This window comes from Arachis hypogaea, chromosome 17 (assembly GCF_003086295.3).
Source record: "Arachis hypogaea cultivar Tifrunner chromosome 17, arahy.Tifrunner.gnm2.J5K5, whole genome shotgun sequence".
NCBI classification, from domain to species: Eukaryota; Viridiplantae; Streptophyta; class Magnoliopsida; order Fabales; family Fabaceae; genus Arachis; species Arachis hypogaea.
In genome coordinates, this window is record NC_092052.1 from 66,890,213 (window position 1) to 66,914,432 (window position 24,220).

A 24,220-nucleotide genomic window follows, 5' to 3' on the forward strand; every position below is an offset into this window, starting at 1 on the left:
GCTCAATTTTTGAGGTGGAAAGAACTTTGCCAAGAAGGCATTGACTAGCTTTTCCCAAGAGTTCAGGCTTTCTTTAGGTTGTGAATCCAACCATGTTCTAGCTCTGTCTCTTACAGCAAAGGGAAAAAGCATAAGCTTGTAGACCTCGGGATCAATCCCATTGGTCTTGACAGTATCACAGATTTGCAAGAATTCAGCTAAGAACTGATGAGGATCTTCTAATGGAAGTCCATGAAACTTGCAATTCTGTTGCATCAGAGAGACTAATTGAGGCTTAAGCTCAAAGTTGTTTGCTCCAATGGCAGGGATTGAGATGCTTCTCCCATAGAAGTCAGGAGTAGGTGCAGTAAAGTCACCAAGCACTTTCTTTGTGTTGCTGGCATTGTTGTTGTTTTTGGCTGCCATGGCTTCTTCTTGTTTGAAAAGTTCTGTTAGGTCCTCTATAGAGATTTGTACTTTAGCTTCTCTTAGCTTTCTCTTCAAGGGCCTTTCAGGTTCAGGATCAGCTTCATCAAAAATGCCCTTGTCCTTACTCCTGCTCATATGAAAAGAGAGAAGAAGAAAATATGGAATCCTCTATGTCATAGTATAGAGATTCCTTGAGATGTCAAAGGAAAAGAAGAATGGAAGGAGGAGGTAGAGAAGAGAGAATTCGAACTTATCAAGGGAGATAGAGTTCGAATTGCATATTGAGGAGGAGTGTTAGTCCTTAAATAGAAGGGTGTGAGAAGAGGGGAAGAATTTTCGAAATTAAATTAAAAGATTTTGAAATAATTAAAAGAAATTTTGAAAATTTGGTAAAGGATTTTCGAAAATTAAGATTGGGAAAGAAATTAAGTGATTTTTGAAAAAAATTTTGAAATTAGAAATCAAAAAGATATGATTGAAAATTAAGTTTGAAAAAGATGTGATTGAAAAGATATGATTGAGAAGATATGATTGAAAATCAAATAAAAAAAGGAAAGTTTTAAAATTAAAGTTGATTACTTGACTAACAAGAAATTAGAAGATATGCTTCTAGAATTAAAACTTTTTCTCCTTTCTTAATAGGCAAGTAATAACTTGAAAATCACTAATTGTAGCAAGGATTTTCGAAAATAGTAATAAATAAAAAAAATTGAAAAGAAATTGATTTTGAAAAGATATGATTGAAATGATATGATTTGAAAAAAAAAATTGATTTTGAAAAATTATGAAAACTTGAAAAAGATTTGAATTAAAAACAAAATCTTCCCTCTAGTGTCATCCTGGCGTTAAACGCCCAGAATGGCATCCATTCTGGCGTTTAACGCCCAAAATCCTATCTTTTTGGGCGTTTAAACGCCAGTTTTCCTTCTTCACTGGGCGTTTTGAACGCCCAGCTTTTTCTGTGTAATTCTTCTGCTGAATGTTCTGAATCTTCAATTCTCTGTGTTATTGACTTGAAAAGACACAATTTTGAAATTTTTTGAATTTTTAATGATGAGAAACAATAGAAATGCAACTAAGATCAAATAAACAATGCATGCAAGACACCAACTTAGAAGTTTGTATACTAAGGACTATAACAATTTGAAAATGCATGTAAGAAACATCAAAAGACACAAAATAAGAGAAATTAAAGATCAGAGCACTGAAATCATCAAGAACAACTTGAAGATCAATGAAGAACATAATGCATATATTCAAAAAATGCAAGAAGAATAAAGACATGCAATTGACACCAAACTTAAAAATTGATATTAGACTCAAACATAAAATATTTTTTATTTTTATGGTTTTATAAATTTTTTTTTGTGATTTTTCGAAAATTGAGTGGAAAAGAAAATAAAGGGATTCAAAATTTTTAATAAGAGTTCCAGGAATCATTGCAATGCTAGTCTAAGACTCCGGTCCGAGAATTAGACATGGCTTACTAGCCAGCCAAGCTTTCAATGAAAGCTCCGGTCCAAAACACTAGACATGGCCAATGGCCAGCCAAACTTTAGCAGATCATTGCTAACAACAGCGAAATTGATAGAAATCAACAAGTTCTTGTGATGATAAGCTGAAACCTCGGTCCAATAAGATTACACATGGCTTCACAGCCAGCCAAACTTCAACAGATCATCATGAAACTCTAGAATTCATTCTTAAAAACTCTGAAGAACAAAATAGAAAATTTTTTTTGTATTAAAAAAAATTTTCGAAAATAAAAAGTAAAATTACCTAATCTAAGCAACAAGATGAACCGTCAGTTGTCCGAACTCGAACAGTCCCCGGCAACGGCGCTAAAAACTTGGTGCACGAAATTGTGATCATCAACAATGGCGCCAAAGACTTGGAGCTCTCAAACGTGAATCACACTTTGTCACAATTCCGCACAACTAACCAGCAAGTGCACTGGGTCGTCCAAGTAATACCTTACGTGAGTAAGGGTCGATCCCACGGAGACTATCGGCTTGAAGCAAGCTATGGTCACCTTGTAAATCTCAGTCAGGCAGATTCAAATGATTATGGAGAATTGATAATTAAAAGATGAATAAAACATAAAATAAGATAGAAATACTTATGTAATTCATTGGTAGGAATTTCAGATAAGCGTATGAAGATGCTTTGTTCCTCTTGAACCTCTGCTTTCCTATTGCCTTCTTCCAATCATTCATACTCCTTTCCATGGCAAGCTTTATGTTGGGCATCACCGTTGTCAATGGCTATTTCCCGTCCTCTCAGTGAAAATGTTCCAAATGTGCTGTCACCGCACGGCTAATCATCTGTCGGTTCTCGATCATGTTGGAATAGGATCCTTTGATCCTTTTGCGTCTGTCACACACCCAACACTCGTGAGTTTGAAGCTCGTCACAATCATCCCTTCCCAGATCCTACTCGGAATATCACAGACAAGGTTTAGACTTTCCGGATCTCAAGAATGCCCGCTAATAATTCTAGCCTATACCACGAAGGTTCCAATCTTAGATTATAAACCCAAGAGATACGCATTCAAGCCATTGCTAGTAGAACAGAGGTGGTTGTCAGGCACATATTCATAGGTGAGAATGATGATGAGTGTCACGGATCATCACATTCATCAAGTTGAAGAATAAATGAATATCTTAGAGAAGAAGTAGGCGTGAATTGAATAGAAGAACAATAGTAATTGTATTAATTCATGAAGAACAGGAGAGCTCCACACCTTAATCTATGGTGTGTAGAAACTCCATCATTGAAAATACATAAGAACAAAAGGTCCAGGCATGGCGGAATGGCCAGCCCCCGAACGTGAACATAAAGATCAAAAGGTATCAAAAGTCCATAAATACAATAGCTAAAGGTCCTATTTATAGAAAACTAGTGGCCTAGGGTTACAGAAATAGGTAATTAATGCAGAAATCTTTTTCCGGGCCCACTTGGTGTGTGCTTGGGCTGAGCATTGAAGCTTCCATATGTAGAGACTTTTCTTGGAGTTAAACGCCAGCTTTTGTACCAGTTTGGGCGTTTAACTCCAGCTTTTATGCCAGTTCTGGCGTTTTGACGCTATAATTTCTATGCTGTCTTGGAACGCCAGTTTGGGCCATCAAATCTTGAGCAAAGTATGGACTATTATATATTGCTGGAAATCCCAGGATGTCTACTTTCCAACGCATTTGAGAGCGCACCAATTGGGCCTCTGTAACTCCAGAAAATCCACTTCGAGTGCAGGGAGGTCAGAATCCAACAGCATCTGCAGTCCTTTTTCAGCCTCTGAATTAGATTTTTGCTTAGGTCCCTCAATTTCAGCCAGAAAATACCTGAAATCCCAAAAAAAATACACAAACTCATAGTAAAGTTCAGAAATGTGATTTTTATTTAAAAACTAATAAAAACATAATAAAAACTAACTAAAATATACTAAAAACATACTAAAAATAATGCCAAAAATCGTATAAATTATCCGCTCATCAGGCATGCGCACACACACCCCTGTGCATATGCACACTGCCCTGTTTTTCAATAAAAATCTTGTTTTTTAACTGTTTCAGCATTCTGGCAAGCTTGTAAACTTCTGTGACACCTATCTAAGTATTTTTGGCTTGTTTTTGGATGTTAAAACATAGAGAAGGTCCTAGGTGAATCCAATTCGGTAATTCTGGTAAAAAATTAGTGAATGGAGGCTTAGGTTTCTGGAGTACTGAGGATGATTTTGGTTGAGTAAGAAAACGTCGTATGGTATTGGTGATTATTGATAAGGAATTGTGAAAGTGGTGAACTGATGAGTTCAGAATGAATTGTGAAAGAGGTGAACTAATAAGTTCGGAATGGAAATTATGAATTGACAGTGGTTGAGATGAGTTTGGGACTCGGAATACAATGATGAATTTTTGATATACTGAAAAATGATTTATCTGAAAACCACAGGATTACTGTTATATGCTGAGAATTATGAGACGCTATGCGCCTGGCAGGGATGGTGGTTAATTGATGGAGTAAGGCGTAAGTCGGCTAATTAAGAAATCAAATTAGAAATTATGTTGCGAGTATAGCTCTTAACCAGCTAAAATCCACCTCATCAATTTAGAAAGGTTGTCACAAAATTTAGAATAAAAATACTGGGAGTATGAGTCCCAGGTCGTCTCCCAACAAGTTGCTAAAAAGGGTGCTAATGTATTAATCAGGAGTTTCCAAGAGAATCTGAGTCGGGCAATGAACAATTAAACAATTGTAAATTAAAGCAATAAAAACTAAAAGAGGTTTATAATATTCTAAATAAAAAGCCTTGACTGGGGGAATGATAAATTGGAAGTTCTATCCTTGTTGGGATCTCTTAAGTGTAGTATAAAAAGGTTGTTGTTTTCACTTAGTTAACCCTTACTAAATAAAGGAAAGTCAAGTGATTGAGCTAACTCTTATTCGCAAATCCTAGTCCTCTCCCTTAGGAAGGTCTAGCATTAGTAAATACAGAACTAGCCAACTACTTCCAGTTTAACCATCACTTAGGCCTTCTAACTCAAGTGTCTCTTCTTAATCAACTCCCATGTCAAGTAGGGGATCTACTCCATTGACATGAATATAACGCTCATAGAAATATAAGAAGAAGACATGATAAATTAAATAAAATAGGGATTGAAAATTAATTAAAAATAAAAGTAATTCTTTGCATTAATAAATCCAAAATAATCCAATTACCACTCTAAACAATAATTAAGAACATGGAACAAATAAATAGGAAGTAGGAAAACAAACTAGAATAGTATCTTTAACGGAGGCGATGACTCTTCATTATCCAAAGCAAAAGTATAAAACTAATAAACTATGAATGTAAAGAAAACTAGAGGAAGAGTAATTCCTCTCTAGATTCAGATCTAAACCTAAAAACTATCCTAATAAGAATGTGTGTTGAGTCTCTGCTTGTTTCCTGGCTTTAGTCTGTGTTTCTGGGCCAAAAACTGGGTCAAAACGCGGCCCAAAATCACCCCCAGCATTTTCTATTAATTCTGCAGATCGCGTATGTCAGCTTATGTGTCGCTGGTCATTTTGGCGTGTCAAGCGTTTGCGTCAAGCATGCGTACGCGTCAGGCATGCGCACGCGTCACTGCAAATTTCTTCATATCGCGCGCACGCGTGAGCCAGGCATGCGCATCGATACTCGCTGGTCATCTCCTTAGTTTCTTGTGTTCCTTCCATTTTTTCAAGCTTTCTCTCTATTTTCTAAGCCATTCCTGCCCTATAAAGCCTGAAACACTTAACACACGGATCACGACATTGAATGGTATAAAGGAGAATTAAATTACACAAATTAAAGATCTCTAGGAAGCAAGTTTTCAACCATAAAACAAAACTAGGAAGGAATTGTAAAATCATGCAATTCATGTGAATAAGTGGGTAAATACTTGATGAAACCACTCAATTAAACACAAGATAAACCATAAAATAGTGGTTTATCAACTTCCCCACACTTAAACATTAGCATGTCCTCATGCTTAGCTTAAAGAGATAAAATAAATGAGTAGGGAAAAGTAAGACTCATGCAATGCAATACAACCTATGTATATGAATGCAACTATATGCTAAAATTATTTTTCCTACTTGGTTAAAATTAAATAAGTTCTTCCAACATGAATCAAATTCCACTAATTCAAATTATACAGTAAAAACAAGTAAACTTGTAGGAAGACAGCTCATGAAAGCAAGGAACATAGAATTAAGCATTGAACCCTCACTAATGGTGTATATGCACTCTAGTCACTCTAGTGTATAGGGTAATCACTCTACTCTTTTCTAATCATGCTTTCTAAACCTTGTTCTTCACCTAACCAATCAACAAGTATTTAATGTACCAATGCAAACTTCATGAGGTCTTTTCAAGGTTGTAATGGGGCCAAGGTAAATGTGAGGGTATATATATGGCTAAGTGAGCCATAAATTGAATCCTTGATTAACCTATGCTCTTACCTATACATACTCTATATTCTTCTTAAATCATGCCTAGTTACCAAAAATTTTTCCACTTTTGTATTACATACTCATGCATCAACTTTTCTCTTAACTTGTATCACATATGCATTGATTTTTCATTAAACTTAACATTGGGGTAATTTTATCCCTTTATTCATTTATTTAATTACTTAATTATTTGAATATTTTTGGATTTTTTTTTCAAAAGTCAAAGTAAAAATAACTTTATCAATGCACCTGAATTTTTTAATTTTTCTAGTTTCACATGACTAGGTACCCAAATTTCCAATATCTTATCAGTTGTAAAAACATAACACATTCCCTTGTTAACCCATGTTTTCACAGCTTTCCCACACTTTATTGACACACAATTTCTATCTTAAGTTAACCAAAGATTCAATTTGGGGTAGTTAATTTGTTTTTCCGCTTAAGGCTAGTGATGTGGTAAAATATAGAACAAATGGGATTAAAAGGCTCAAAGTGGCTAACAAAGGTAAATGAAAGGGTAGGCTATTTGGGATAAGTGAGTTAATAATTAATTAATGGCCTCAATCATATGCATGCATATAACACATTAAATATTGGACATATAGGATGGAACAAAATATAGATTACAATAATAGAGAAGTAAACACACAAGAATGAAATATTATGGTTAAATACTGTAACCATGTAATTAAGCTCAAGTCTCACAGGTTGTATGTTCTAGCTTTTGAACCATATTCCAATTTACAATCTTCAAACAAGTTTAACAAAAAAAGTTTTGATTTAAATTAGTGAAATTATTTTTTTTCAAAAATAGGGTCTTAAAAAGAAACTTATTATTTTTCAACCAAATAGAACATGCATGCAAATAACCTATTACTATGCAATCTATCCTATCCTAACAAAAGCAAAATAAATAAATAATTTTTTGGTGCTAAGAAGAGAAATTAACTCCGGAAGTCAGGTACTGACCGACCTCCCCACACTTAAAGCTTGGAACCGTCCTCGGTGCCATCAGTCAGGAATAAAGGGGGGCTGGTAGCAGCATCTCCACAATCGGGACCGTCATGGCTCCCTGTGCTGGTAAATGAAGTGGAGTCTGGGGTGTCTGGTTCGTCTTCAGGTGGGTGGTTACCAACAAGCAGCTCCTTGAGGTATTTAAATCGGCGCTTGTTACTGTGCTCCCTTTGCTTTCCTTTCCAGTTAAACCGGTCCAACCTCTCAAGTATCTGATGGAGCAGTTGGTTTGTTGAAGGTGCTTGTGATATGAAAGGAAAAGGAATATCTTCGGCCGGTTCTGCAGGCCGGCTAGTAGTGGCTGCTGGAGGTCTGATATACTTCCCGTTAGGGACGATCTAATCATCCCGCGAAATCATGGCCTTGGTGTCCCCAGCTCTGTAGGATACTCCGGCTGCTGAGACTACATCTGAAACCAAGGCGGAAAAAGGTAAGTTGCCCGCAATCTGTACGTGTCCCATAGCATGCTGAATGTGTCTTGGTAAATTGAGAGGCTTGTCTGTAAGGATACACCAGAGTAGAACAGCCATGTCTGCGATGAAGGAGGACTCGTGAGTGCTCGGAAAGACGTAATGAGACATAATCTGGGCCCATACTCGAGCCTCCAAGGTGAGTGCTGAAGCCAATATGCCTTTACGTCTGGATCGATGGTATCCATAGATCCATCTGCTGCCAGCTTGTGCTATAACTCTGAGAACGGCGTCCCAGTCAAATTGGTATGTCTGGAGCTTGAATGAGGCTTTTTGGAATGCGTCCAATCCTTCTGGAGTAGGGGAAAGATCTAAAGCTCGCTGAATGGCCTCTTTAGTTATGGGAACTTGCTTCTGACGGACATAGACAGACTGCATGGTTGGCATGTAAAAATTAGAGTAGAATTCAACTACCCATGAAAGGTTAACCTGCCGTGGCTATCTCCGTAGAAATCCTCATTGTCTTCGCTCAATGCGGGGCTCAACAAATTCAATAATTTGGGTCGGGAGGATGAGTAGGTACTCATTGTTATAGTTTCTCTCAGTCAGGATGGGGAACATCTGCTCACAGTAGCGGTTAGTGAATCGCGTAGTGTCCTTTGCTGGAAAGGCTTTCTCTTTTTCATCGACCTTGATGATCCTCTTGATTCGTTTTGTTGAGGGCTTTACTGCTGTTGAAGATGGCTCTGCCACTAGTGCTCTTTTTATTCCTTTCCTTGCCGGTGGTTTGGGAGTAGCTTTCTCTTTACCCTTCTTGGTGGCCATCCTGAAAAGGGAAAAGGTAAGTATATGTAAAGCTAAAGGTTAGAGCAAGGAAGAGAACGGGGCAAGTGATAATCAATGCCAAGGTAAAGAAGGATGACTTTTATCACATGGTCATGACTACATGTGATCAGTTCATCACAAGAAATATAGCAAGTGCATGTTATGGCAAGTAGATGTAAGATGTTTATTGGCATGCCGGCAAGGGCATGAGTAGCATAGATCAAGCATTAAATGCCCAATTTGATTATCAAGTCTTTCAAACGAACAATCTGTTTGTATTGACAATTATATTCAATCAATAATATATAAAAAGGGTTTTGTGAAAAAACAGGTATTAGAGTAGTAGAATAGAATAATTTACAAATAATGCACAATGTCATATGGGCTTTTTCACAAACACTTAGTATGCATGATAAATATGTTATTAAAAGTAGTAAATTGAACATGTAAGCAACCCTTTAAGAAGTAATATTAATTGTCAAACAATTCCTTAATAACTCACAAGCAAAAATATAGAAGAAAACAATCACCAAATTAAATTTCTAACACCAATTAGAAGAATAAAAAGGAAAAGAAAGAAAAAGGAAACACAGATAATGAAAGTAAAAAGAAAAAAGAAGAAGAAAATATTAATAAAAAATAATAAAAAGTAAAGAGGGAAGAAAAACAGAAAATAACCTTGATGATGAATGTGAAAAAGAAGGAGGGAGAAAGTAAAAAATGAGAAAGAATAAAGAAGAAAGAAGGAAGAAGAAAGAATTAAGAAGGGAAAAGAAAAAATTAGGATTGGGGAAGAAAAGATAAGAATTCTGGCATAGGTATAGTAAAACTATGCGTCACATGCGACACGTGCGCGTGGAGCACGCGTTCGCGTGGTTGGCGCTATTTTCAAGTGACGCGTGTGCGTGACCTGAATTGTGCTATTGGCGTGAGAGCAGCCTTGCGTACGCACAACTCTCTGTTTCGTTCGCATATTGCAAAAATTTTCGGTGACGCGTGCACGTAAGTGACGCGTACGCGTGAATGGCCTCTTTTTTAAAAATGACGAGGACGCGTGGGGCACACATTTGTGTGATAGGGCTTGTGTTTCCAGCACCATTCCAGCCCCACTCCATCATAACTCTCTGCCATACACCTATTTACGTCGAGTTCACAGGGTCACGCGTGCGCGTGGATGATGCGCATGCGTGGATGATGCGTGTGCGTGTTTATGCCTATGGCACGCCTTCAGCCACGCTCCTGCGTAACTCTCTGCTTCTTTTCTTCTTGTTTCGAAAGCACCTATGACACGGACGCGTCAGCGACGCTTGCGCGTCGTGTGCCTTCTTTTTTTTTTATGCAGAATGTAAAAGCAAATACAGACTATATGCAGAGATTATGAGAAGAGTCATTAAGAAAAATAAGTAAGGTAAAATAAAACAAAATTAAGACTGAAACGGAACGATCATACCATGGTGGGTTGTCTCCTACCTAACACTTTGCTTTTACGTCCTTAAGTTGGACGGTCTTCAGGCTCATTCTGCTTTTGTTGGTGGGTCTTCCAGGAGGAAAACCTCTAGTTCTTTATGATCCTTCATCTTTTCTCCATGATAAAGCTTTAGGCGATGTCCATTGACCTTTATAAATTTGGAGCTAGAAGGATGACGCAGGTGAAAAACTCCGTATGGCTCTGTCTTTTCTACTCTGTAGGGACCTTTCCATCTTGATCTTAGTTTGCCTGGCATAAGCCTCAGTCTGGAGTTATAAAGAAGAACTAATTCTCCTGGTCTGAACTCTCTCTTTTTATGTGCTTGTCATGGACAGCCTTCATCTTCTCTTTGTATCGCCTGGAGTTGTCATATACTTCTAGGCGAAGGTTTTCTAATTCTGCTAGTTGCATATTCCTTTCAGCACCAGCTTTTTCAAAATTCATGTTGCATTCCCTCACAGCCCAGAAAGCCTTATGTTCCACCTCTACTGGAAGGTGGCAAGCCTTTCTGTACACTAGGCAGAAGGAGCTCATCCCAATGGGTGTCTTGTACGCTGTTCTATATGCCCAGAGTGCATCTTATAGCCTGGCACTCCAGTCCTTCCTATGAGGCTTCACTATCTTCTCCAGAATACACTTTATTTCTCTATTAGACACTTCTTCTTGTCCATTGGTCTGGGGATGATAAGTTGTTGCTACTTTGTGAACTATCCCATGCTTCTTCAGTAATCCTGTTAGTCTTCTGTTACAAAAGTGAGTGCCTTCATCACTCACGATTGCTCATGGTGATCCAAAGTGACAAATAATATGGTAGGAGTTGCTTCCACCCGTTTAGAAACATAATCTATAGCTAACAGTATATAAAGGTAACCATTAGAGTTTGGAAATGGACCTATGAAGTCAATGCCCCAAACATCAAAAATTTCACAGAAAGGCATAATCTGTTGAGGCATCTCATCCCTCTTGGATATATTACCAAACCTTTGGCATGGGGAAAAAGATTTACAAAATTCAGCAGCATCTTTAAAAAGAGTAGGCCACTAGAATCCATAGTCTAAGATTTTTCTAGCTGTTCTTTGAGGGCCAAAATGTCCTCCACTCTCAGAAGAGTGGTAGGCCTCTAAAATGGACTAGAATTCTATTTGAGGTACACACCTTCTAATTACCTGCTCAGCACCACACCTCCATAAATATGGATCATCCTATATATAATATTTGGACTCACTTTTCAGCTTGTTTCTCTGATACTTAGTAAAATTGAGAGGGAAAGTATGACTAACTAGATAATTAGCTACAGGTGCATACCAAGGAACTACTTCAGATACTGCATGCAAGCTATCATTGATAGGAGCGGAGTCATCCTTAATGTGCTCAAGGCTACTCAAGTGGTCTGCCACTAAATTCTGGTTACCACTCCTATCCTTAATTTCTAAATCAAATTCTTGCAGCAGCAGTATCCAACGTATCAACCTTGGTTTGGACTCTTTTTTAGCTAATAAATATTTTAGAGCTGCATGGTCTGAGTACACTACCACCTTAGTACCAAGTAAATAGGCTCGGAATTTATCCAGAGCAAAAACAATAGCAATAAGCTCTTTTTCAGTAGTAGTGTAATTAGACTGAGCAGCGTCTAAGGTCTTAGATGCATAAGCAATTACGAAAGGATCCTTACCTTCACGCTGAGCCAGCGCCGTTCCTACTGCATGGTTGGAGGCATCACACATAATCTCAAATGGCTGGCTCCATTCTGGTCCTCTTACAATTGGAGCTTGAGTCAGGGCGATCTTCAGCTTATCAAATGCTTGCATGCAATCCTCACTGAACTCGAACTCAATATCTTTCTGCAGCAGTCTGGATAAAGGTAATGCTACCTTACTGAAGTCCTTAATGAATCTCCTGTATAAACCTGCATGGCCGAGGAACGAATGGACTTTCCTCACGGAGGAGGGGTAAGGTAAACTAGAAATGACATCTACCTTTACTAGATCTACGGAAATACCAGTTTTGGAGACAACATGTCCTAGAACAATCCCTTGTTTTACCATAAAATGACACTTTTCAAAATTCAATACAAGGTTTGAACTAATACACCTGTCTAATACTCTAGCTAAACTATCCAAGCAAAGGCTAAATGAATCACCATAAACGCTAAAATCATCCATAAATACTTCCATACAGTTCTTAATAAGATCTAAAAAGATACTCATCATGCATCTTTGGAAAGTAGCAGGTGCATTACATAAGCCAAAAGGCATTCTCTTATATGCATACGTTCCAAAGGGAGATGTAAAAGTAGTCTTCTCCTGATCTTCAGGAACTATATGAATTTGAAAGTAACCTGTATAACCATCTAAAAAGCAATAATGGGATTTGGTGCACAAAATTGTGATATCAATGGCGCCAAAAACTTGGTACGCACTATCATAATCTCAATTCTTCTTCAGAACTTCGCACAACTAACCAGCAAGTGCACTGGGTAGTCCAAGTAATAAACCTTACGTGAGTAAGGGTCGATCCCACGGAGATTGTCGGATTGAAGCAAGCTATGATCATCCTTGTAAATCTCAGTCAGGTGGATTCAAATAGTTATGGGATTTTGATAATTAAAATATAAATAAAATATAAAATAAGATAGAGATACTTATGCAATTCATTGGTAAGAATTTCAGATAAGCACATGGAGATGCTTTGTTCCTTATGAATCTCTGCTTTCTTACTGCCTTCATCCAATCATTCATACTCCTTTCCATGGCAAGCTGTATGTTGGGCATCACCGTCGTCAATGGCTACCTCCCGTCCTCTCAGTGAAAATGGTCCAAATGCACTGTCACCGCACGGCTAATCATCTGTCGGTTCTCACTCATATTGGAATAGGATCCGTTGATCCTTTTACGTCTGTCACTACGCCCAGCACTCGTGAGTTTGATGCCATCACAGTCATCCCATCCTGGATCCTACTTGGAATACCACAGACAAGGTTTATACTTTTCGGATCTCAAGAATGGCCACCAATAATTCTAGCTTATACCATGAAGACTCTGATCTGAACCAGGAGCCAAAGAGATAAACGCTCAAGCTATTGCAGATAGAATAGAAGTGGTTGTCAGGCACACGTTCATAGGCGAGAATGATGATGAGTGTCACGGATCATCACATTCATCAGGTTGAAGTACGAGTGAATATCTTGGAATAAGAATAAGCTTAAATTGAATAGAAAAATAATAGTACTTTGCATTAATTCATGAGGAACAGTAGAGCTCCACACCTTAATCTATGGGGTGTAGAAACTCCACCGTTGAAACTACATAAGTGAAAAAGGTCTAGGCATGGCCGTGAGGCCAGCCTCCAAACATGTACAATGGTCTCAGTTTCGAAATATGAAAACTGGATCTCAAAATAAATCTCTGAAAGTAGTTTTTATACTAAACTAGTAGCTAGGGTTACAGAAAATAAGTAACTAAGTGCAGATAGTGCAGAAATCCACTTTCGGGGCCCACTTGATGTGTGCATGGGCTGAGCATTGAAGCTTTCACGTGTAGAGACTCTTCTTGGAGTTAAACGCCAGGTTGTAGCCTGTTTCTGGCGTTTAACTCTGATTTCTAACCTATTTTTGGCGTTTAACTCCAGAATAGGGCAGGAAGTTGGCGTTTAAACGCTAGTTTGCGTCATCAAAACTCGGCAAAGTATGGACTATTATATATTGCTGGAAAGCCCTAGATGTCTACTTTCCAACGCAATTAAGAGCGTGCCAATTGGGTTTTTGTAGCTCCAGAAAATCCATTTCGAGTGCAGGGAGGTCAGAATCCAACAGCATCTGCAGTCCTTCTTCAGCCTCTGAATCAGATTTTTGCTCAAGTCCCTCAATTTCAGCCAGAAATTACCTGAAATCATAGAAAAACAAACAAACTCATAGTGAAGTCCAGAAATATGATTTTTATTTAAAAACTAATAAAAATATACTAAAAACTAACTAAATCATACTAAAAACTATGTAAAAACAATGCCAAAAAGCGTATAAATTATCCGCTCATCACAACACCAAACTTAAATTGTTGCTTGTCCTCAAGCAACTGAAAATCAAATAGGATAAAAAGAAGAGAATATACTATAAATTCCAAAATATCAATGAAACTCAGCTCCAATTTAGATGAGCGGGGCTAGTAGCTTTTTGCCTCTGAACAGTTTTGGCATCTCACTTTATCCTTTGAAGTTCAGAATGATTGGCATTTATAAGAACTTAGAATTCAGATAGTGTTATTGATTTTCCTAGTTCAGTATGTTGATTCTTGAACACAGCTACTTTATGAGTCTTGGCCGTGGCCCTAAGCACTTTGTTTTCCAGTATTACCACCGGATACATAAATGCCACAGACACATAACTGGGTGAACCTTTTCAGATTGTGACTCAGCTTTGCTAAAGTCCCCAATCAGAGGTGTCCAGGGTTCTTAAGCACACTCTTTTTTTGCTTTGGACCTCGACTTTAACTGCTCAGTCTCAAGCTTTTCACTTGACACCTTCACGCCATAAGCACATGGTTAGGGACAGCTTGGTTTAGCCGTTTAGACCAGGATTTTATTCCTTGGGGCCCTCCTATCCATTAATGCTCAAAGCCTTGGATCTTTTTTACCCTTTCCTTTTGGTTTAAAGGGTTACTGGCTTTTTGCTCTTGCCTTTTGGTTTAAGGAGCTATTGGCTTTTTCTACTTGCTTTTTCTTTTTCTTTCTTTTTCTTTTATTTTCGCCATTTCATTTTTTTTCGCAAGCCTTGTTATTCACTGCTTTTTCTTGCTTCAAGAATCAATTTTTTGATTTTTTAGATTATCAATAACATTTTTCCTTTTCATCATTCTTTCAAGAGCCAACAAATTTAACATTCATAAACAACAAATTCAAAAAAATATGCACTGTTCAAGCATTCATTCAGAAAACAAAAAGTGTTGCCACCACATCAAAATAATTAAACTAAGCTCAATGATGAATTCGAAATCATGTACTTCTTGTTCTTTTATTTTTAGAACATTTTTCATTTAAGAAAGGTGATGGATTCATAGGACATTCATAGCTTTAAGCCATAGACACTAGACACTAATGATCATGTAATAAGACACAAACATAAATAAAAATAAAGCATAGAGAACGAAAACAGAAAAAATTAACTAGATAAGGAGATTAAGGAATGGGTCCACCTTAGTGAGGGTGGCGTCTTTTTCCTCTTGAAGAACCAATGGTGTTCTTGAGCTCCTCTATGTCTCTTCCTTGCCTTTGTTGCTCCTCCCTCATAGCTCTTTGATCTTCTCTAATCTCATAGAGGATGATGGAGTGCTCTTGGTGCTCCATCCTTAGTTGTCCCATGTTGGAACTTAATTCTCCTAGGGAGGTGTTGATTTTCTCCCAATATTTTTGTGGAGAAAAGTGCATCCCTTAAGGCATCTCAGGGATTTCATGATGAGAAATTTCCTCATGCTCTTGTTGAGGTCCATGAGTGGGCTCTCTTGTTTGCTCCATCCTTTTCTTAGTGATGGGCTTGTCCTCATCAATGAGGATGTCTCCCTCTATGTCAATTCCAGCTGAATTGCAGAGGTGACAAATGAGGTGAGGAAAGGCTAACCTTGCCAAAGTGGAGGACTTGTCAGCCACCTTGTAGAGTTCTTGAGGTATAATCTCATGAACTTCCACTTCGGATCATGATGGCCCGATCCACAGTTACTTCGGATCGGTTGCTAGTAGGAATGATAGAGCGTTGGATGAACTCCAACCATATGTCCATGAGGACTTGGTCCAACCTTTGATCAAAGTTGACACTTCTAGTGTAAGGGCGTGAATTTTCTTGCATCATTGGCAAGTTGAATACCAACCTTACATTTCCCGGACTGAAATCTAAGTATTTCCCCTGAACCATGTAAGCCAATTCTTTGGATTCGGGTTCATACTTTGATCATGGTTCCTAGTGATCCATGCGTTTGCATAGAACTCTTGAACCATTAGGATTCCGACTTGTTGTATAGGATTGGAGAGTACTTCCCATCCTCTTCTTCTAATCTCTTGTCGGATCTTCGGGTATTCGCCCTTTTTGAGCTTAAAAGGGACCTCAGGGATCACCTTTTTCTTGGTCACAACTTCATAGAAGTAGTCTTGATGGACCTTTGAGATGAATCTCTCCATCTCCCATGACTCAGAGGTGGAAGCAATTGCCTTCCCTTTCCTCTTTCTTGAGGTTTCTCTGGCCTTAGGTGCCATTAATGGTTATGGAAAAATAAAAAGCAACACTTTTACCACACCAAACTTAAAATGTTTGCTCATCCTCGAGCAAAAGAAGAAGGAAAATAGTAGAAGAAGAAGAAAATGGAGGAGATGGAGGGGAAGAGTGTATTCGACCAAGGGAGGAAGAAGTGTTTGTAATGTGTGAAAATGAGGTAGTGTTGAGGGGTATATATAGGGGTGGGGGAAGGGTTAGGTTTCGTGTATTAGGGTTGGGTTTGTGAGGAAAAGGATTTTGAATTTGGAGGTAGGTGGGGTTTTGGGGAAGAGTTGATTGATGTGAGTGGTGAATAGTATTTGGGGAAGAGGTATGGAGGTGATTGGTGAAGGGTATTTAGGGAAGAGTGTTATGAAAGGGTGTGAAGAGGAGAGAAGAAGAGGTAGGGTAGGTGGAGATCCTGTGGGGTCCACAGATCCTGAGGGGTCAAGGATTTAGCATTCTTGCTCCATTTAGGCGTGCGAAATGCCCTTAGAGTGCACTTCTGGCATTAAACGCCAGGTTGCTGCTTGTTTTTGGCGTTTAACGCCAGCTTTTCTCCCATTCTTGGCGTTAAACGCCAATTAGATGCTCTGTTCTGGCGTTAAATGCCGGTCTGGTGCCTGTTTCTGGCGTTAAACGCCCAGAATGGTGCCAGACTGGGCGTTTAACGCCCATTCTGCTACTCTTACTGGCGTTTAAACTCCAGTAAGCTCTTCCTCCAGGGTGAGCTATTTGGTAAAAAAATAGAAAAGATTACTTGAGAGATGTAAAAAAGAATAGGAAAAACATCTTTAAAATAATGAATCTTTTTCCTATTTTTTTTTACTAAACTAAAAAGAATCTTTGTTTTCAATTTTTTTCAATAACTTTTTGGTTTAACCATGATTGCAAATAAATGAGTTCAATAAAGAACTTAGAAATCCAACTTTGAAAAAAGAAAAGGGGAAAAAAGGGAAACGGGGTGTTAAAGGGAGTTCCGCGGTTACTCATTTTCGATATATAACTTTGGTAAGAGCCAGTTCATCTAAATAGAAATCTTAGGAAGAATTAGGTTGGAATAGGAAAAAATTTCCTATCTTTTTTTCATCCCCTTAACAAGAATAAGGTAATAATTTCACTATTTGGGTGATTGACAGAGTATTTTGTATTTATTATGCATAGAATACCTTACACCACTCAAATAAAATAGACTTCCGAAATGCGGATATATTTGAATTAAAGAAATTGGTATGGTATTAATTAAAAGGAAATGAAATAAAAAATATTTAATAGAAAAATTTAATAACCCAGCTAGAAAACAATTGATACAGTTGGATCCCCCACCCCAATTAGTCGTACTTTTAAAGTCCACTTCTTCCCCATACTACGAGAGAAAGGGAAAATGTAAAAACTACCATTAAAGCAGCCCAAGCAAGATTTACTATATCCATGTGAATTTTTTCTCCTATCTCTATAAAAAATATCACTATGAAGGAATTATTTTACTATTGTTCACTAATTCTTGTTGTTTTTTTTGGTATTAATCTAATCACTGAGAATACTAGAAACTATAATAACTATATATATTTATTTAAATCGCTGGTACAAAGTCAAAGGGGGGATTCGATTTTGCACTAAAACTATTATATTAACACGAAACAATTCAATAAATTCTATTAGAACATCAAACAAGTTTTGATCAGATTTCTAGTAGAGTCGAAAAACATTACAGATAAATTCTTTTTTTCTCTCATTTTTTAATTAAAAAGTCAAAATTCAATTCTCTTGTCGATCAGGCGACACCCGGATTTGAACTGGGGAAAAAGGATTTGCAGTCCCCCGCCTTACCGCTCGGCCATGCCGCCAAAACGATATATATATGAGAATACCCTTTTTTTATTGAAAAAGAGATATGCACTTTGATCGACAAACGCAATAATGGAAGGACAAAATGGAACCGTTAACTATACAATTCCTGAACAATTCTTGAAATCGAAATGAGAAGATGGTTTTGTCGTTATGAGAAAAAAAGAAATGAAATTTGATACATAATTTATCAATATTGCTTTTTTTATTCAAAAAACCTTCTCCATTTTAATTATAACAGTAACTGTCAGTATATTTAAACCCTAGAATATAACTAGAAATTGTTACAGAGATAATATCTATCGGGTATCTTATCCGTATTCTGCATATGATACGTATATACCAGAATTTGAAATAAGATTCTCGTGCTTCCATAATTGAAAGAAGTTTTCCTTGAAAAAATAAATTCAATAGAAATTGAAAATTGACTACGACATGCTCTGTACCGAATAAATAGGACTGCTATAAAAGGAATTCGTTAACGGAATTAACCAGACAAATCGCTCCACCAACTAAGAACGGCCATGCACCACCACCTATAGAATCAAGAAAGAGTTCTCAGTCTGTCAATCCTTACTATGTCTGGACCTGGTATGTTTCCCCGTGTTGAGTCAAATTAAGCCGCAGGCTCCACTCTTGGTGGTGCCCTTCCGTCAATTCCTTTAAGTTTTAGCCTTGCGACCATACTCCCCCCGGAACCGAAAGACTTTGATTTCTCATAAGGTGCCAGCGGAGTCCTAAAAGCAACATCCGCTGATCCCTGGTCGGCATCGTTTATGGTTGAGACTAGGACGGTATCTGATCGTCTTCGAGCCCCAAACTTTCGTTCTTAATTAATGAAAACATCCTTGGCAAATGCTTTTGCAGTTGTTCGTCTTTCATAAATCCAAGAATTTCACCTCTGACTATGAAATACGAATGCCCCCGACTGTCCCTCTTAATCATTACTCCGATCCCGAAGGCCAACACAATAGGATCGGAATCCTATGATGTTATCCCATGCTAATGTATACAGAGCGTAGGCTTGCTTTGAGCACTCTAATTTCTTTAAAGTAACAGCACCAGAGGCACGACCCGGGCAGTTAAGGCCAGGAGTGCATCACTGGCAGAAGGGACGAGCCGACCGGTGCACACCGATGGCGGACCGATTGGCCCAACCCAATTTTTTCATTCTGTTTTTCATTCTGTTTTTGATTTTTCAGTTATTTTTATGATTTCACATGATCATCAACCTAAAAAGAACATAAAATAACAATGGAAAATAGATAGATATAATTAAATAACATTGGGTTGCCTCCCAATAAGCGCTTCTTTAATATCAATAGCTTGACAGTGAGCTCTCATGGAGCCTCACAGATAATCAGAGCAGGGTTGGGGTCTCTCATCACCAAACTTAGAGTTTGGTTGTGGCCTCCCAACACCAAACTTAGAGTTTGAATGTGGGGGTTTTGTTTGACTCTGTATTGAGAGAAGCTTTTCATGCTTCCTCTCCATGGTTACAGAAGGAGACCCTTGAGTCTTAAATACAAGGTAGTCCTCATTCAACTGAAGGACCAACTCTCCTCTGTCAACATCAATCACAGCTTTTTCTGTGGCTAGGAAGGGTTTGCGAAGGATGATGGATTCATCCTCATCCTTCCCAGTGTCGAGGATTATGAAATCAGCAGGGATGTAAAGGCCTTCAACCTTTACCAGCACGTCCTCTACTAGTTCATAAGCCTGTTTCATTGATTTGTCTGCCATCTCTAGTGAGATTCTTGCAGCTTGTACCTCAAAGATTCCCAGTTTCTCCATTACAGAGAGTGGCATGAGGTTTATCCCTGACCCCAGGTCACACAGAGCCTTCTCAAAGGTCATGGTGCCTATGGTACAAGGTATGAAGAATTTTCCGGGATCCGGTTTCTTCTGAGGTAATGTCTGCCTCATTAATGCACTCAGTTCATTGGTGAACAAGAGGGGTTCATCCTCCCAAGTCTCATTACCAAATAACTTGGCATTCAGCTTCATGATTGCTCCTAGATACTTAGCAACTTGCTCTTCAATGATGTCTTCATCCTCTTCAGAGGAAGAATATTCATCAGAGCTCATGAATGGCAGAAGGAAGTTCAATGGAATCTCTATGGTCTCTGTTTGAGCCTCTGATTCCTTTGGTTCCTCAAAGGGAAATTTCTTTCTGTCCAGAGGACGTCCCATGAGGCTTTTCTCACTGGGACTTACATCCTCCTCACTCTCTCCAGGTTCGACCATATTGGTCATGGTTATGGCCTTGCACTCTCTCTTGGGGTTTTCTTTTGTATTGCTTGGGAGAGTACTGGGAGGAGTTTCAGTAATCTTCTTACTCAGCTGACCCACCTGTGCCTCCAAATTTCTAATGGAGGACCTTATTTCATTCATGAAACTTAGTGTGGTCTTGGATAGATCAGAGACTATGGTTGCCAGGCCAGAATAGCTCTGTTCAGAATTCTCTGTTTGTTGCTGAGAAGATGTTGGAAAAGGCTTGCTATTGCTAAACCTATTTCTTCCACCATTATTATTGAAGCCTTGTTGAGGCTTCTGTTGGTCCTTCCATGAGAAATTTGGATGATTTCTCCATGAAGGATTATAGGTGTTTCCATAGGGTTCTCCCATGTAATTCACCTCTGCCATTGCAGGATTCTCAGGATCATAAGCTTCTTCTTCAGAAGATGCTTCTTCAATACTGTTGGATGCAGCTTGCAATCCATTCAGACTCTGAGAAATCATATTGACTTGCTGAGTCAATATTTTGTTCTGAGCCAATATGGCATTTAGAGTATCAATTTCAAGAACTCCCTTCTTCTGAGGTGTCCCATTGTTCACAGGATTCCTCTCAGAGGTGTACATGAACTGGTTATTTGCAACTATTTCAATGAGTTCCTGAGCTTCTGCAGGGGTTTTTAGATGAAGAGATCCTCCTGTAGAATGGTCCAATGACATTTTTGACAACTCAGACAGAGCATCATAGAATATACTTATGATGCTCCATTTTGGACGCATGTCAGTAGGACACCTTTTGATCAGTTGCTTGTATCTTTCCCAAGCTTCATAGAGGGATTCTCCTTCCTTCTGTCTGAAGGTTTGGATTTCCACTCTAAGCTTGCTCATCTTTTGAGGTGGAAAGAATTTAGCCAGGAAAGCACTGACCAGCTTGTCCCAAGAGTTCAGGCTATCCTTAGGTTGTGAATCCAACCATGTTCTAGCTCTGTCTCTTACAGCAAAAGGGAAAAGCATAAGCCTGTAGACCTTGGAATCAACTCCATTGGTCTTGACAGTGTCACAGATTTACAAGAATTTAGCTAAAAACTGATGAAGATCTTCCATTGAAAGTCCATGAAACTTGTAGTTCTGCTGCATTAGAGAAACTAATTGAGGTTTAAGCTCAAAGTTGTTTGCTCCAATTGCAGGAAGTGAGATGCTTCTTCCATAGAAGTTAGAAGAGGGTGCAATAAAGTCACCAAGCATCTTCCTTGTATCTCCACCATTGTTGTTAGGTTCGGCCATGTCTTCCTCTTTTTTCAAAACTTTCTGTCAGGTTCTCTCCAGAGAGTTGTGCTTTAGCTTCCCTTAGCTTCCTCTTCAGAGTCCTTTCAGGTTCAGGATCAACTTCAACAAGAATATTCTTATCCTTGTTCCTGCTCATATGAAAAAGAAGAGAACAGAAAAGAAAATATGGAATCCTCTATGTCACAGTATAGAGATTCCTTATGTGAGTATAAGAAGAGAAGAATAGAAGAAGGAGAAGAGAAAAATTTGAACACAGAGAAGAAGAGGGGGTTCAAATTATGAGTAGAAGAAAAGTGTTAGTAGATAAATAAATAAATAGATAGAGATGAGAGGGGTAAGAATTCGAAAATTAAAATTAAAATAAAAGGAAAATATTTTTGTTTTTATTTTAATTATTGGTTATAATTCGAAAATTAAGAGAAGAAATAAAATAAAATTAAAATTTGAAACAATTAGTTAATTAAAAAGAATTTGGAAAAAATGGGGAGGAGTTTTCAAAAATTATAGAGAGAAAATTAGTTAGGTGGGTTTTGAAAAAGACAAGAAATAGTAAAACAAACAAAAAGTCAAGTAGTTAATTGAAAAAGATTTGAAAATCAATTTTGAAAAGATAAGAAGTTAGAAAAGATTTTAAAATTGATTTTGAAAAAGATATGATTGAAAATCATTTTGAAAAAGATTTGAAAAAGAAATTTAAAAAGATTTGATTTCTAAAATTAAAGTTGATTACTTGACTAACAAGAAACAAAAAGATACGATTTAAAATTTAAAGATTAAGCCTTTCTTAATAGGCAAGTAACAACTTGAGATCTTTGAATCAATCACATCAAATATTTTGTATTAATTTCAAAAAAAATAAGAAAAAGATTTTGAAGTCATTTTGGAATTTTCGAAAATATGAAAGAAAAAATGAAAAAGATTTAATTTCTGAAAAAGATAGAAATTTTTAAATTGAAAATTTGACTTGACTCATAAGAAACAACTAGATTTTTAAAACTTTTGACCAAATCAAACCAAATTTTCGAAAATTATGAGCAAAATAAGGAAAAGATATTTTTTGATTTTTTTATTTTTAATAAAGAGAGAGAAAAACACCAAATTGAAACAAAACATAGAAATTATGAATCAAAATAAGAAAAATATGCAAGAACACTTTGAATGTCAAGATGAACAATGATAAACCACTATTTTATGGTTTATCTTGTGCTCAATTGAGTGGATTTTATCAATTCTTTACCCACTTATTCATACTATTTGCATGGTTTTACATTTGCCTTCCTAATTATGTGCTTTGATTGAAAACATGCTTCTTTGGCCTTAAGTTCCCTATGTTTGATCCTCTCTTATTACCATTAGATGCCTTGATATGTGTGTTAAGTATTTTCGGAGATTACAGGGCAGGAATGGCTCAGAGGATGGAAAGGAAGCATGCAAAAGTGGAAGGAATACAAGAAGTTGGAGAAATTGCTAAGCTGTCTAGCCTGACCTCTTCGCACTCAAACGGCTATAACTTTAGCTATAGAGGTCCAAATGACGCGGTTTTAGTTGCGTTAGAAAGCTAACATTTGAGACTTCGATTTGATATATAATATTTTATATTTGCCTTGAAGCTAAGTGACATGAATGCGTGCTCCACACGGACGCGTCGCAGTGACGAAAATCAGCGTGGCAGATTTCTTCTCCAGCGATTTCTGGTCTGTTTTCGACCCAGTTTGCGGCCCAAAAAACACAGATTAGAGGCTATAAGGTGGGGGAATCCATTCATTCATAATCATCAGCTCATAATTCATAATTTTTAGTTTTAGATGTAGTTTTTAGAGAGAGAGGTTCTCTCTTCTCTCTTAGGATTATGATTTAGGATTTCTTCGCTTTCAGGATTGTTTCTTTTTATCAGGTTCAATTTTTCTTTTATTTATTTTCCCAATTTAATTTATGAACATCCATGTTAGATTTGATTTCCTTTATTAATGCAATTTGAGGTATTTTCAGATTTAATTTTGTTTTGCTTTATTTATATGGTTGTTGTTAATTTAATTTAGATATTTTCTTCCTTTTGGCTTTGGTTAAGTAATTGGTAACGCTTGAGTTGTCAAATAAAGCAGTGGTTGAAATTGGAAGTTGCTCCAATAACTCTAGTCTTTTCATAGGAATTGACTAGGACCTGAGGATCAAGCTAATTAGTCCACTTGATTTACCTTCATAGTTAGAGATTAACAAAGTGGGATTAAAATCCAATTCTCATCACAATTGATAAGGATAGGACTTCCAGCTCTATTACCTTGCCAAGAGTTTATTTTATTATTTCTATTTTATTTTTCTTATCATTTAACATACTGGTTTCTTACTTTCAAAACCCCCAATTTATAAGACTCATAACCAATAATAAGAACATACTTCCCTGCAATTCCTTGAGAAGACGACCCGAGGTTTAAATACTCGGTTATCAATTTTAAAGGGGTTTGTTACTTGTGACAACCAAAACGTTTGTAAGAAGGGTTGATTGCTTGGTTTAGTAACTAT

The 24,220-nt window shown here is 37.5% G+C and overlaps 1 non-coding gene across 1 annotated transcript; it reads right to left on the reverse strand.

Moving 5' to 3' along the window:
• Positions 1-18,106: 18,106 nt before the first annotated feature.
• Positions 18,107-18,177, reverse strand: TRNAC-GCA (transfer RNA cysteine (anticodon GCA)). The gene has a single exon. It is a non-coding gene; the product is annotated as a tRNA-Cys (tRNA).
• Positions 18,178-24,220: the final 6,043 nt, after the last annotated feature.